Source organism: Pistacia vera, unplaced genomic scaffold, assembly GCF_008641045.1.
Source record: "Pistacia vera cultivar Batoury unplaced genomic scaffold, PisVer_v2 Contig475, whole genome shotgun sequence".
Lineage (NCBI taxonomy): Eukaryota > Viridiplantae > Streptophyta > Magnoliopsida > Sapindales > Anacardiaceae > Pistacia > Pistacia vera.
In genome coordinates, this window is record NW_022196307.1 from 295,974 (window position 1) to 311,256 (window position 15,283).

At 36.5% G+C, this 15,283-nt stretch overlaps 2 non-coding genes across 2 annotated transcripts; both read left to right on the forward strand.

The window, feature by feature from the left end:
- The first annotated feature begins 6,527 nt into the window (after positions 1–6,527).
- Positions 6,528–6,597, forward strand: TRNAK-UUU. The gene has a single exon. It is a non-coding gene; the product is annotated as a tRNA-Lys (tRNA).
- Positions 6,598–13,153: 6,556 nt separating this feature from the next.
- TRNAK-UUU lies at positions 13,154–13,225 on the forward strand. The gene has a single exon. It is a non-coding gene; the product is annotated as a tRNA-Lys (tRNA).
- Positions 13,226–15,283: the final 2,058 nt, after the last annotated feature.

Genomic DNA, 15,283 nt, shown 5'->3' on the forward strand with positions numbered 1-15,283 from the left:
CTTCAGTAGTGCGGCGGCTTCCAACCGCAGGCGATGCAGTCTGCGGTGTTATGATCATGGTCACCGTGGAATTCGCACCACATGGTAGTGTCCCTCATTGCTTCGGGATTGAGCTTGTTCGGCCACTTAACGTAGGTCTCATCCCTTCATGATTGCCACGACCTAGGCTGGTTCGACATTGAGGTTGTACTCTAGAACCTTGTATCGGTTCGATCCGAATGGTTTGTTGTCGCTCTAATTAGCTGGCGTCAAACGGTTTTCTGACTTTGCTCGGAGTGCGTGAGTGGGTTGGTAATGTGGCTCAATTCGATTCTAGGATCTGACCTCCTATCATTCCGCCTCCGGTCACTATCGTCGTACCTAGCATACCTCATCCGTTCATCTCTCATCCTCCCACCTTATCTGAATTACACTTGGCTAGGCGTCTTCCTCGGTTACATCAAGCTTCGTCAAGTCTTTGTATAGTTCTCCATCTGGGAGGAGACCTTTTCTGAAGGTGTCTATTGCCGTCTCTGTTTGTATGAGGGGAATGGAGACTTTTTTTCTTTGTTGAATTTGCTAATGTACTCTCTTAGTGCTCCCCTATCTTCTGGTAGACTCTGTAAAGGTCGCTGATAGCTTCTCGAGTTTCTTGTTGTTGGCGAATTGCTCACAGGTGTCGGTGAGCTGGCAAATAGTTGTTGAATTGTTTGGGAGGTTTGTGTACCCTGAAGAGCGGGCCGAAGAGGCTTAAACCGAAACTCTTACACATGCGGCTTCTTTCAGTGTTCGGGGTATCGAGACAGCGAACATCCGCTGCTTGTAGGAGGCTATGTGGTCATCTGGGTTAGTTTTTTGTACCGTCATAGGACTTCATGCTGGGGATGGTGATTTGTGTGGCATCTCGACTAGCGTAATTGCATCCACAAAGGTTGAATCGACATAGCAGTTAGATTGGCTCTTTTTTGTTAGATTCATTCCTGGTATGCGCCTCATCACTGCCTCTAGTCGGCTAGTCCTATTGGCCATATTTACTCCATGAGAGACGATGCCACTAGGGTCGTCCTGTTAGAGGTGGAAAAGCAGCTCGGCCCGGCCCCGACCCGACCGCGGCTGGTTGCTTTTAGTGGCGGGTCAGTCCTAACCTGCCCGCGCACATTGGCAGGCCGGTTAGGCCCCATGTTGGTGAATTGGCTGGCCCAACCCGGACCGCCAACCTTAACCCGCCAGTAGGCACAGGTTGGGCCGGGTTAACCCTCTTTTTGTTATTTTTTATTTTATTTGTTTTGTTTAAGTTTAAATGTTTAATTAACTTTTTCAAATGATTATTAACAATTTATAAATGAATACAATGTATGTTTTTAGTTAATTGTTAATTTTTTTTTCAAATATCAATAATTAAATTAAATTAATTTTTTTTTTTTTTTTTGTTAACATTCCAAATATAAATTCAATTTTAATACATTAAAATTGTAATATAAGAATAATTAATTATTCATTTATTAAAAAATAAATAAGAAATTACAATAATTTATTGCCTCGTTAAAAACCTCATCAAGAAAAACCCAATAGGACAAAAACTTGGTAAGGAAAAAGTGCAATAATTGACAATTAATTTACAAGTTACAATTTACAAACAACTAATTTTTGGGTTCACTAGACCTACATCATCCGTATCATCTATATTACAAAATTGAAATGATTCTATTAAATACGTCGACAACCTCGTATTGACCTTGGGCACGACTGTTCCCAATCTCAAGACATGTGAGGACTTCAATCATTTTTTGTGAAATTTTAGTCCTCCTTTCATTAAAATTCTTCCACTTGCACTAAATGTTTGTTCGGATAGAGGTTGAGACAGGAACACGAAAAACATCCAAGGCAAGTCTTGATAATACCGGAAAAATACATTTTCTAGCTTTCCAATAGTCTAAGAAGATCAATGTTGGCTCTCTGTTGTGGATCTACTGGTAACATTTCAAGGTTACCAATATTGTTGAAGCTCATTACTCTGCGACTGCATGGAAGACAGTACATTAGTTTTGTTGGTGGTGGAGCTTCTGAAAGGAGGTTGTTCTTCGGATTCGGGTCCTCTTCAGCCTATTCAGTGCACCCCAAGAGTAGAAGTCTTCATTTGTTTTCTCTGATGCAGCTTCTCTTGGAGTTTCGCCTCTTTGCGGTTCCCATACCTGTTTTCATATTGGAAATTACTTCGAAAAGTATTTTTTTTACCTCTCCTATTTGATTGGCATATACTTCGGTTTGTAAATTTTTCACATAAATTGTCAAAACCATTTTCTAACCTGCTAATTTTTCTAGGATCAAATATACACCTAAACATAAAGAAAGGATGGGTTTCCAATATTTAAAAAAAAAAAAATTCCAATTGCCTTTATTGGTGCATTTAAAATTACATTGTCTTTGTTTTTTATAAATAATTCAGAATTTTTATAATTGTTGTATTACTAATGAACAGTAAGATATAAACACCAGAAAGTTGTAAGTGGATTGGTAAAAAGTTTTAAGAAAAGAATGAATAACTTTAGCTATTTGCCAATCTTTTCTACCAAATAATGATGACCCTATTATTTGCTACAAAATAACTAATTATATTAGCTAGGTAAACAGAATCAAGCATTAAATAAGTACTATTCCATCTAACAGGCATGTCTAATGCAAAATTCTAGGAGACTATTTGATTTTATACAAGCGTCTTGAAATTCAGCATTTCTTTTATTACTACTAGTATCCAGCTAAACAATCTCTAATTCTATTATATTTCTTTAATTGTTTTCATACCACTTTTCACAATTAAATTAATAACATGGCATGTACAAAGTTGGTGAAAAACTTCAATTGTTATATAAAGGTAATTACTTTGAAAATAATCTATAGCATTACTATTAGAACTTGTATTATCTAAGTTAAACTATCACTTTACTAACATATCATATCTTCTAAAACTTTAACAATTTTATTATAAATTTGTTCACCACTATGATCACCATCCATAATCTAATCATAATAAGATTTATTTAATTTACATTCATTATCAAAATAATGCTAGTCACACAAATATAATCTTGTTTACTCTACCACTCCCAAATATCGGCATTTAGAGCCACTAACATGACAAGTATTTTATTTATTTTTTTAATTCTAATTTCATTTTTCTAAACAATTTTATTAAATCATTTCTAATTGCAGTTTTAGAATACTTTTAAATCTTGGAAAAAATGAATTTTGAACAAATCTTTCAAAATATTATCTTCAGCCATATTAATAGGTTGATCAGTTACACGCAATATATAAAGCTAATTGTTCCCTATACATCAGAATTATAACATTATTTAGTACCCATATTAGTTATTGTCGTGCTGATTGCTTTTTCTATTCCATGTTGATTAATATGTTTTTTTAGCATGCCTTTTTAAAGTACTAGTACCATTATCTGAATCAGCTTTATAATATTTCCACAGTAATTGCATCTCGCTTTCTTGACTTGAACGTCTTTTCTGTCTTAAAACTTGTCAAAATGCGCCCAAACGTCTGATGTGTGTCTGTCTTCGCTTTCCGACGACATTTTATAATCCCGCCTCAGCTTGAGATGAAGTTGGACGAGCACGACAATTACGAGACGACTTATAGAACCACCGGGAGCTGTTGGAATCGGGGCATATTTTGAGGTGTATTGGATTCTGAGAATGGAAAAGCGGGACTATTTGAATCTCCTCTTACATTTTGTTATAAAATTAGCGGGACTAGGACTAGGATAGTAGTTTCCTTCATCATGTAATTGATGGGAGAGAAATATCTATCCATTGTAGTTAAAAAAAAAATTGATGTAGAATAAATAAAATTAAAGAAGGAATCGGAATATGGAAATTGGAATTTGGAATTTGGAAATTGGAAATATGAATTAAAAATTGCAAAACTAATAAAATTTAAAACAAACAAATTGATAACAAAGAAATTAAGAGAATAATGAATAATTGAGAGATTAGATTACAGATATGAAAAATGAGAGAATTTGAGTGTGAGAAAAATGTGAGAGTTTAGGGCGAATTTATAAAAAAAAAAGGAAAGGAAAAATGACAAAAAGACCCCTCCAACGGCTATATTTCAAGGGTAAATGGGTAATTTGAAAAATAAATAAATTTTTTTATTTTATTTTTATTTTTTTCCGGCCCACCCACGGGTCAACCCGACGGTTGACAACAAGCCAACCCGCCGGGTTGACTGTTTTTTTTAAAGAGACAAACAGCAACTCGTCGGGTTACGAGTTGCCATTTTGCAACTCAGCCCGCCCAGGGGTTTGCTGTCGGGTTGGGTTCAACCCGACCGCCATATTGGCGGTTCGGGTTCAACCCGTTTCATTGCGGGCCGGGTTAGGGTTGACCTATCTAACCCACCCATTTGTTTCCACCTCTAGTCCTGATTGATTTGGTTGGCCATATGATTCACACTCGTTGCGTTTTGTTGGGTCAATCCACGTGGTATACGTGATGGACCATTCCGTCGTGTGTTCAGTGGCCTGGATCCCAATTCATTCCCTCTAGTTGGATGACTCCTCTTGTGACCGATCAAGTGTTTCGCCCCACATGGATTATAAAAGGGGGTTTGGGATTCGCTCAGTCCGTTGGGATGGATGGACTCGAGCGAGGTGGTTTGAAGGAGTGGGAGACCGTTCGACCCTCGAGGTGAGTCGAACTGAGTGGGATTTGGGTAGGGATGGTTGACTGAATGTGAGACATGATGGTGAGGATGGGTGCTCTTGTTGTAACGGGCTTTCTGTCACTTGGACACCTTGATCTCGCTCCCATAATGAGATTGACCGAGAGTTTCTATTGGCCCCCCGTCTTGGTAGTCAGAGCTGAATCGTCAATTAATGACAACCATAAAGGGCGCAACCTTATCTCAGATCGTTGGTTTTGCTCTAGAGTTTGGAGAGGTTACATAGACAGAATGGAGGCGCAAAACTGATTGGGTTGTACCTGACAAGGCAGAAGCTCAAGATCATAAATGACTTACCTTCTCTTTTAGAGACTGGTTTTCGGCCTTGATAGAGACGTTCTTGATCTGAATGACAGTGTTCTCAGCTTCTATGTAGCCACCTTATCTGAGTGTTGTTGCATGAGGGCGGTTAGAGCCTCTAGTCTAACCCTCGGGCCAGGATTGGTGTTATCAGAAGTTTCAGCATATATAATTTCTTTACGCAGCAGGTTTTATAAACGAATGATTGCCAGAGGCCCCACGGTGGGCACTAAACTGTAGATAGCAAAATCTACCTTCGCAGAAAGAAGGACTGATCTTGTGAGGTTGAGGCACTAACGATCTACTTCACCTGCACATGTAGAAACCAGCATGAAGCAAACGGAAAACACCAGGGTGCTGTTTGCCGTAGGCACTCCGACCCTCAAGTTAGCAAGGCTGAGTGAGGCTAGTTTAGTGAGGTTTAGAGAGAGCAAAAGCTACTGGAAGTCTAGTCGGGACTGTGACTACAACTATAATGCGATTTTTTCAAGTGGGAACTCCAAGGTTTGAAGGTGTAATGTCTTTGTCCTTTGTGAGCGAGCTAACCTCTGTTTAAATAGTGATTACATGGTCTTCGAATCCTATTGGGACTGGAGTCCTTGCAGTAATGGTCCTCCCAAAGAATGGAGCCTTTGACTCTCTTATCTCAGCGGGAAGGGATGTCCTAGCGTGCCTAGGACGGACCTTAGAGGAATTGAGATAGTAATAACTTCCTTAGTAGAGTTCCAAGTAGTACTGGCGTTTCGTAAGGGATGTGGCCTCCGATTTGTCGTAAGCCCATAAGGCGTTCCAGGATCTAGAGGCTTGGGTCACAATGGTGAGGAGCTGGGAACGCATACCAAACGTGCCTCATCTACAGAACTCTGATTTGGGCCCCATCGAAATTAGGCCTGACTTTCATCTTTGTTGGAGGTGTCTTCGTCTTTAGGCCTATTTGGGCCATGATTATTTTTTGGTCCTAACAATAGGCGATTCAAGAATCAAGCTACCCTAACTCAACAATAAGGACACTCATATACCATATGGATCCTTTCATAGTCTTTACTGTTGAGAGTTCAATATTAGACCCCTTGGTTGATATATATTATATTGTTATTCAACTCTTGTTGTACCTTGAAGTACATCATATGTTATTTGCAAGCTTGTGCGAGTGCTTGTGCAATTTGAGTTTAAGATATATGTAGGTTTACAGTTCACTAATTAATATACCAATTCTCTCTTTACTACATCATGCATTCAAGTGAAAACAGCGTGATCGATCTTTGAAATGATAAATTAAAATCAAGATGTCCTTCCACCTTGTTATTAATTTGTGATGTATTCATGTATGGGAATTCTTAGTTATTGGTTTTTGCAAGTAATGTTGTCTGTTTTATTGATAAATAATAAAATTATTGCAGCATAGTTGATGGTATTACTATTACCATTTCGGCATTTTCAATTGTGAATTTGAAATTTTTAGCATGTGTAATAAATAAATTATGCAATAAGGCGAAACACCTGCCATCAGCGCCGTCTTAGCTCAGTGGTAGAGCGCGTGGCTTTTAACCACGTGGTCGTGGTTCGATCCCCACGACGGCGTTTTTGCTGCTATTTTATATTTTTTTTTTAACCACGTTTTGAGAATGTTTTGCTGTGGTTATGAAGGACAACGTTTTGGTAATTTTTTTTTTAATATCTTTTATACTCTTATTCTTTTATTTAATTTCTTGTTTTGCAGTTTTACTTATGTTATGAGAACGTCTTTGCATAGTTGGATTCAAATTGGTGAAATAATTATAGTCGACATTTTTATTTTAAAGATTGATTGAAAATTGTTATAATTGTAAAATAATCCATTTAAATTGATTTGTATATGATCTAAAACCTAGAAACGTTTAAAAATGAATGAACGTGAGTATTTTGAAAGTGATGAGGTCCTATTTTAATTTTGGTATAAGTCCAAGATAGAGAAATAAGTTTGAGGTTTTATTTTATTTTAGTCTATATATATAAATCAAGCAATTAAATCTTTTACAAATACTTGATGGGTGTTTAATTTTTTTTTTAAATACTATTTTATGATACTAAATAATATGATATTATTTCAGAAGAGTTAACATATTATAGAGGATAAACTTTATGAACTTGGAGTCATATATATCCTAATTAATAATTAATTGTCATAAATAAAACCAGTCATATATATCATAATGCATGTAGTACGGGTTACTTAGGGTCCATTTGGTTTGTTATTTTTGATAAGATTTTAGAAATAATATTGGATAGTTGAATAAGGTGATTATTAAGAGGTAAAATTTAAAATTTAACAAAAAAACACTCTAGGTTTGCTAATTTAACTAAACACCCAAAAATATAAAATTTTTGTAAAATGAAAAAAACACCCCCACCCACCCACAGTGCCAGATCCGGCCACCACTGCCAAAATCTGGCATTATGATGTAGACCAGTCGGATCTGGCCGGACGTGCGTTGATCTGGCAGTCAGCGACGACAATTTCTTTGGCCGTCGCTGACGACCAGATCTAGCATTTTTCGACCAGATCCACTGTGAAAAATGCCAGATCGGTGAATTACCGGCCAGTTTCGGTTGTTTGTAGGCCATTGTGACAGATTTCGGCTACCACCGATGATGGTTGTTAGAATCTGACAACTATGGATGAGTAGAGATTTTTTTGTTAATTTTTAAACTTTTTTTTTCTAAGGGTATTTATGAAATTAATAAACTTAAATGGTCTAAAGTAATTAAAAAAATACAATAATATTTCCTAAATAATTAAACAATCAAATATTTTAATAATAGAGTATGAAATAATAAACCAAACACACCCTTATATATCTCTAGTATATATAGCAAATGGCGAGTTTAATATTCATTATTTTGCCAGCTCTGGAATTTGATCAAATAGAGAGGGAGTCATAGTCATATTCATGATAGATGGGAACCCAGAAGTTAGAGGACAAACAGTAAGAAAACAAAAAGGCGAAGGGGATGATGTTTATAAGCATGGTGATGAGGGTCAAGGTTGACTGATTGTGGTGGTAGTGGGTCTCTAATTTTGTGTACGACGTTGTAGGCCTGTCTCTCTCTCTCTCTCTCTCTCTGACAATTGATATCAGCTCCGCACTTAGCAGCTTGTTATGTCTAATCGCCAAACTGTGATCTGTTCTCCATCACTTTATCTCTGAGTTCGTACACATTTCTTTCTTTTTCCAGGCTATCCCTACCGACCCTCCCCATCTTGTACCTTTCAATCTCATCAGGGAATCACTAGTTACGTAGCTTTTTCAATCACGTTACAATCCAACTAGACGGGCCTAACTAATTGAGTATAGATCCGACCATTTCCCATGGATGAGATTTAGAAGTTTGAATATATCTCATATTGATAAATATTTAATCTAATTATACCAAAAACTTTTATTTATCGTCATGAAACTACCAGCAGCATGGTTCTTTAATTACCAGACATCAGTCAAAGAAGCTTGGCAACTATGGCGGCAATTTGCCCCCTATTATTTTTCTTTTTCGTTTTTCTTCAGTTGCTTTAGTGCTCTATGATCACCAGTTCTTTGGTTTCCCAGAACTATGGTGACAATTTGCCCCCTATTATTTTATCTTTGGAGATCAGACCAGCACTGGTACACTTAAACTTACTGTTGCATTAATGTTACCAGTACTTCGCTAACATACAGTCACGTTCTGCATTAATTTGATGAGTAATAAACCCATTCCCTGAAAACTTTATGAAATTGAGAAAAGAAGAGTCATGGGCAACAGCTTGAGAGTTCCCCTGGACAGTGAGTTATAAAGGGTGAACAGTACTAGCTAGTTAGGTATAGGGGCCGAGGGGGATAATAACTCGTCTCCTGAAACCAATGGGTTATAGAGTTTAGAGCCACAATTATGAGATCTCTGATGTGTGAGGTACATCGTACAAGCACGAGACCTTGTTCCATGCACCATCCATAACAGTCTGCATGAAAAACTTCAGCTTTTTTTTTTAAAACCTATCTCTACGTTCTTTAAGCTGCGCTGACAATATTCATCATTCTCAGAAACCAACATTACTTCTCCTTCAAGTAAACACAGTTGTCTCTCTCATGATTCAAGTAAACCCAACCAGCTAGCTCCGTTCTAGTTCATTTCTATCGACCCTTTGCCCACGAATATTGCAAGCCAACGTCACATTATTTTCCAATAATATTACAATTTATATATCGAGAAACTTAATCTGTTATTATGTTTGATTATTAATTAAGCTCTAAAAACTTGAAGATCCATAAGCATAAATTTTTGGATGCTCTTTGATGTATATATGGAGTTAAAATGATATTTCTTAGTTACTTTTTGAGGTAAACTCTCATATTTTACAAGGGGGTTGAAGTAGTTTTCATGAAAACTACAATTTATTCTTATGATTGAAGAGATCACGGATGAAGTAATGTATTAACCAAAACCATATGATGAGTAATTGACGTTTACCTTAAGCAGTTCATATGCATGCATGCAGAATTTATAAATGATAATTAAGAAGAATCATACAACATATCTTAAAGAGGGAGTAATAAAGGGAAACAAACTACTTTGAAATGAGATTATACAGCGATCGATCGACAGCGAATTCGACCCAATCAGAAAGAAAAGCAACAACTAACTAAAGGGTCAGATAAGAAAGAAGCATGCATAAAGAATCAACTCATACGATTTTGTTTCTAGTTAAACACCTGACTTTAAACCACGAACATCAAATTGGTGCAACTAATTAGCTAGCTACAAAAACTCCCACAACAGACAATCAGATTAGTAGTGTTGTATGATTATAACATAAAATCTGTAAAGACAACCCAAGTGTCTCTTTCAAAGTTTTCGTAAGTAGGTGATAGTAATCCTCCGGGCTCAAGCATCATGGAAACTTGGTTTATTCTTGAACAATACCTGCATTATGCTACGGGGTGAGCTCACGAACTTCAAAGAAAGAGCGATTCTTGACAACAATGTCATACATATGGAGAGACTTGAAGTTGGCGAAATTTATTGGAAGAGATATGAGGTGAGCGCTGTCTTCAGACTTGTGGAATTGGAGAAGATTAGGTTGGTGGGAGTTGTGGTAGCGAGACCAGCCGAGTTCGGTGAGTCGTAGTTCAAGGTCAGAGTAAGAGTGGATCTCCTGGTTGGTTGGGAGATAAACCAGGACCCTGGGTCGAGCCCCGGGTGCTGTGGCGGTGCCAGGGAAGGGGGGCTCCTTTTGCTCGAAAGATTCTCTGGTTGGGTTTGGAATGAGGCGGGTCACACCATTCTTTTCAAAAATCCACACACCAGACATTGTTTCAAAAGAGAGAGAGAGAGAGAGAGAGAGGAAGGTGGTGTTAGATTTCCAGCACAGCACGTGAATGCTGAGATTCATAGGAGATGACTGTTGAGACTAGACACTAGTACATATTTATAAGCCAATTAGATGCTCTTTGTACCCGAGAGGACTTGAAGAGGAATGTGAACAAAATTTAAAAAATATATATATATTTTACGATTGCGACGGTGGATAGGTATCTCATTTAATTTTTTGAGATTTTAAAATTATGACTTTGATAAGAATTAACTACCTAGGGAAATACTCGAACTAAACTAGAGATATTACCTCAATAATTTTATTTAATTTATTGATTAACAAGGAGTTTGAGCCAGTAATTATCTCCAATAATAGGCATAACCCAATATATGAGTTTGACTGTGAGAGAAAATGTTAGAATCCCACATCGATTAGGCACGCTCAAGCCTATTGGATTATAAGAAAGGGTAATCCTCCTATTCAATAAGACCTTTTAAGTGAGGAATTAGACCCAAAAATTAACAATCCTCACCTAATAAGACCTTATTGAATGGGAGGATTACCCCCTCTTATAACCCAAAATAAGTTTAAGCGTGAGTAGTCAATGTAAAACTTCAATACTCCCCTTCATGATCAATCCCATATATTGGGTTATGCCTATTATTGGAGGTAGTTACTGGCTCTAACTTTTTATCCATTGGTCAAGCGTTCGGTTCGACTGAAGTTGGGCTCTGATTTGGTATTCAAACTATATTTTTTATGGATTCATGACAATCAACCTTCTCAACCAACATTGGATCGTCTTGGAATTTGAGACTAGACACTAGTACATATATATAGACCGATTAGATGCATGGAGGATGCTCATACTAATGGGGGAACGCATGAAGCAAAATTTAAACCAGACACATTATCTCAGTAAGCTTATTTTGTTATATTTATATCTATTATTTCTTTATTAATTTGCGAGATTTATTCTTTAATCCATGAGTGAACTCTTGTTATCATTCAACCAAAACTTTTAGGATTTAATTATCCAATGTTTAGTTGTTTACCTCTAAACACGATAATCACATACTCAAAACGAGATCTTTGTTGAATTGTTGATATTAACATTTTCCATCCACATTTGATTTTCTTGAATTATATATCCATATAGGCAATACTACGCTAATAAACAAATCTTATAAACTTTTTCTCACAAATCTAACATGATATCACCATATCAGAAACCAATTATCAATTACTACGTCAGGTTTGTAAGATTTGTTTGTCAACTAATCTTTATTGTATCTATATATCCCTAATAAATAATAATGCCATGACTTTTGCAAATCGAAATATACTATAATGGGTGAATTTTTGCACCAGCTCATGCACTTTTTTTGTTTTTTTTTTTTTTTGTTTTGTTCTATCCCATTGGATGATAGTTTCTATATATGTTACGACAAAAGGGAAGGAATAATTATACAATTAACACAAGATTCAAAGCTTAACAGTCGTGTTATTCAGTACTGAGGGCACAATTGCTTAGCTAGTCTTTGCGTATCTGGACGAGATTTTCTCTCAAGAATCAGGACTCCAGTAAAAGAGTTGTCTCACTTGTCAACTCAATCATAAGGTGCCCCCGCTAAGGTTCCTCAATTACTCAGATTCCTAGTGCTGAAATTTCGTAGAGTGCTGCTACACATGCATCCTAAACACATAACAAACTGAGCAGCATACTGTGAAAGATCATCAGACTTTCGAAACCCTCTCATAAGAATGCTCTGAAATAGTTTGTGCCCTCACCTTGTTATTGATTTGTGATGCAATTCATGTATGGGAATTTCTTAATTATGGTTTTGCAAGTAATGTTATCTGTTTTATTGATAAATAATAAAGGGTGCGTTTGGCTTATTGTTTTTATTCATATTCCCAATCATATTCTTCAAATGTTGTTTGGCACGTTATTCCCTAAATATTAGTCTATTTTTTTAATTATTTTTAGACTCCATAAGTTTATTAATTTCATTAAATACCCAAAAAAAAGTTTAAAAACTAATAAAAACACCCCCACTGACCAATACTTGCCAGATCCTGGCAATCACGACAAGTGGTAGCCGAAATCTGTCACAACAGTCACACGACCAATCAAAGTGGCCGATAATGGCCAAATCTGATCTTTTTCTACCAGATCCACCATGGATCTGGCCGGAAAAGGTCATTTGACGGCTAAAGAAATGGTCGTCGTTGACTGTCAACGACGGCCAAATCTTGGCAATCGTTGACAGACAACGACGGCCAAAGATGGCCTTTTTCGACCGTCGAATGCCACATCCGGCCTTAGATCTGGCCTCTTCCGACCGTCGACGGCCACATCCGGCCTTAGATCTGGCCTTTTCCGGCCAGATCCGTGGTGGATACGGCTGGAAAAGGCCATATTGATCAAATACCCAATAGATCCGACCGGTATGAGTGGTTATCCAATTTTTCGGCCAAATTCTGACGGTAGTGGTCGAAATCTGGCACTGCAGGTGATAGGGGTGTTTTTGTCATTTTACAATATTTTAATGTATTGGGGTATTTATTAAATTAGCAAACCTTGGGAGCTTTTTCATAAATTTTTAAATTTTATCTTGTAATACTCCCCTATCCAACTATCCAATATTATCCCTAAAATCTTACCTAAAATAATAAACCAAACGCACCCAAAATTATTGCATGCATATTTAATAGTATTACTATTACCATTTCGGCATTTTCAAATTTTTAGCATGTATAATAAATAATATTAAAAAATAAAGGCGAAATACTTGCCATCATCAAGCCGTCTTAGCTCAGTGGTAGAGCGCGTGGCTTTTAACCACGTGGTCGTGGGTTCGATCCCCACAGACGGCGTTTTGCTGCTATTTTATATTTTTATTTTTAACCACGTTTTGAGAATGTTTTGCTTGTGGTTTTGATGGACAACGTTTTGTTATTTTTTTTTTTTAATATATTTTATACTCTTATTCTTTTATTTAATTTCTTGTTTTGCAGTTGTACTTATTGTTATGAGAACGTCTTTGCAATGGTTGGATTCAAACTGGTGAAAATAATATAGTTGACATTTTTATTTTAAAGATTGATTGAAATTGTTATAATTGTAAAATAATCCATACAAATTGATAAGCATTTGATAATTAAATGAATATGATCAAAATGAATGAACGTGAATATTTGTTATGCTTCTTATAAGTGTGGCAAGCAATCATAAGTGAAGAAAAAAATGTTATTAAGGGACTTTTGGATCATATAATGTTTTATTATAGGGAGATATTATACTAATAGAATAAAAGATCACCTTGAAGATTACTATGAATGTTTAGAAAATGTGTTTGGTTAGTTCGAATAAATTGGTGAATAATATGTTTAGTTGGGAGGATAAATTGTTGGATATGTTATATAGATTACTAAATTGCCCTTATTTTTAAATATTAATATAACAATATTTTTTATTATTATTTTTTGAATAATTTTTTTAACCCCCAACTTTTCAGATTTAGCAAAAACACCCTAGCAACCCAAAACGTTTTAAACTTAACAAAAATACCCTTACCCACCCCAAGCCATTGTTGGTGGCTGTTGTCAGTGCCGCAAATTTGGCCGTGAAATGGCCAGGTCTTTGGTTTCTGAAACGCCAGCTGTTTCACTACTAGATCAGTCACCGTTTCACGGCCACATCTTTGGCCGTGAAACAGCTAGATATGACCTCTGTCGGAAAACCCTCACCAACGCACGGCCTGTTGTACGCCGTTATGACTACTTTAGGCAACCTTCGGTGGCGGTCAACGGTGGTGGCTAGTTCTGAGTATAATAACATTTATGTAAATAATGACAATAACAAAGACAATGTTATCCGAAAATTTTAAAAAGCGAGGACAAAAGTGTCTACATGAGTAAATTGGATGTTTTGTAAATGTTAACAAATATAAAGGTTTTTTGACCAAATGATCAACTATTTAGGGGCAACATGGGAAACAAAACAAAATTGTATTACTAGAGTAAGTTTTAATAGCACGCCCCGCCCCCCCCCCGCCCCCCCCCCCCCCCCCCCCACCACCACTATTAAGATTCCCGCATATACCCCCCAAATGCTAGGGGTGTTTGGTTCCAGGTACCCCACACTTTTTGAAGGAATTGGAATCAGAACCGGAACCGCAGGTTCCTTGAAATTTGGAACCAAAACCGGAACCGACGGTTTCGGTTCTGATTCTGGGTATCCTGTAAAATTTGTGACCCCCCAAAAGTTTTTAAATGGCAAAAAAACCCTTAAAAACTTACAAATACCCCCCACCTGGCACTTGTTAACAAAAATAAAATTACAAATTATAAATTCAAAATTACAAACTCCATTACTTTGTAAAGGTAGATTCTCAAAAGTAAAACCAACTTACTTTAAATGTTATGAAATATAAATATAAATATATTCGCAATACTTTTTATACAAAAGTTTTTATTAACCCCCCTAATATTTAATTTTATTTTATATTAGTCTCGCTTCCTGGTTCCGGTTCCAAAAATTTGGAATCGGAATCTACCCATTGATGATTGGTTCTGGGTAGGAACTGGAACCAAACCTAGGGTAGCCGTCGGTTTTGGTTCCAATCGATTCTTTTGAACACCCCTACCAAATGCTACTGTTTGTCATAAAATATTCTTGGAATAATTTTTTACAAACCAACCAAACATTGTCATCTACTTAATTCAAAAAATATTATCCCAGCTATCTAATATTAACCCGATCAAAACGGCCCCTAAATGTTAAGGTTGTAAAAGGGATCATCTCTTTTAATCATAGATTAAAGTATGCCCTTGAAATTATGCATCAATTCATGTATTATATTATCAGAGTATCTTTAATGGTACCCTTTATTTTAAAAAGTATATTTTATATAAATAAAGAGTATTATCATT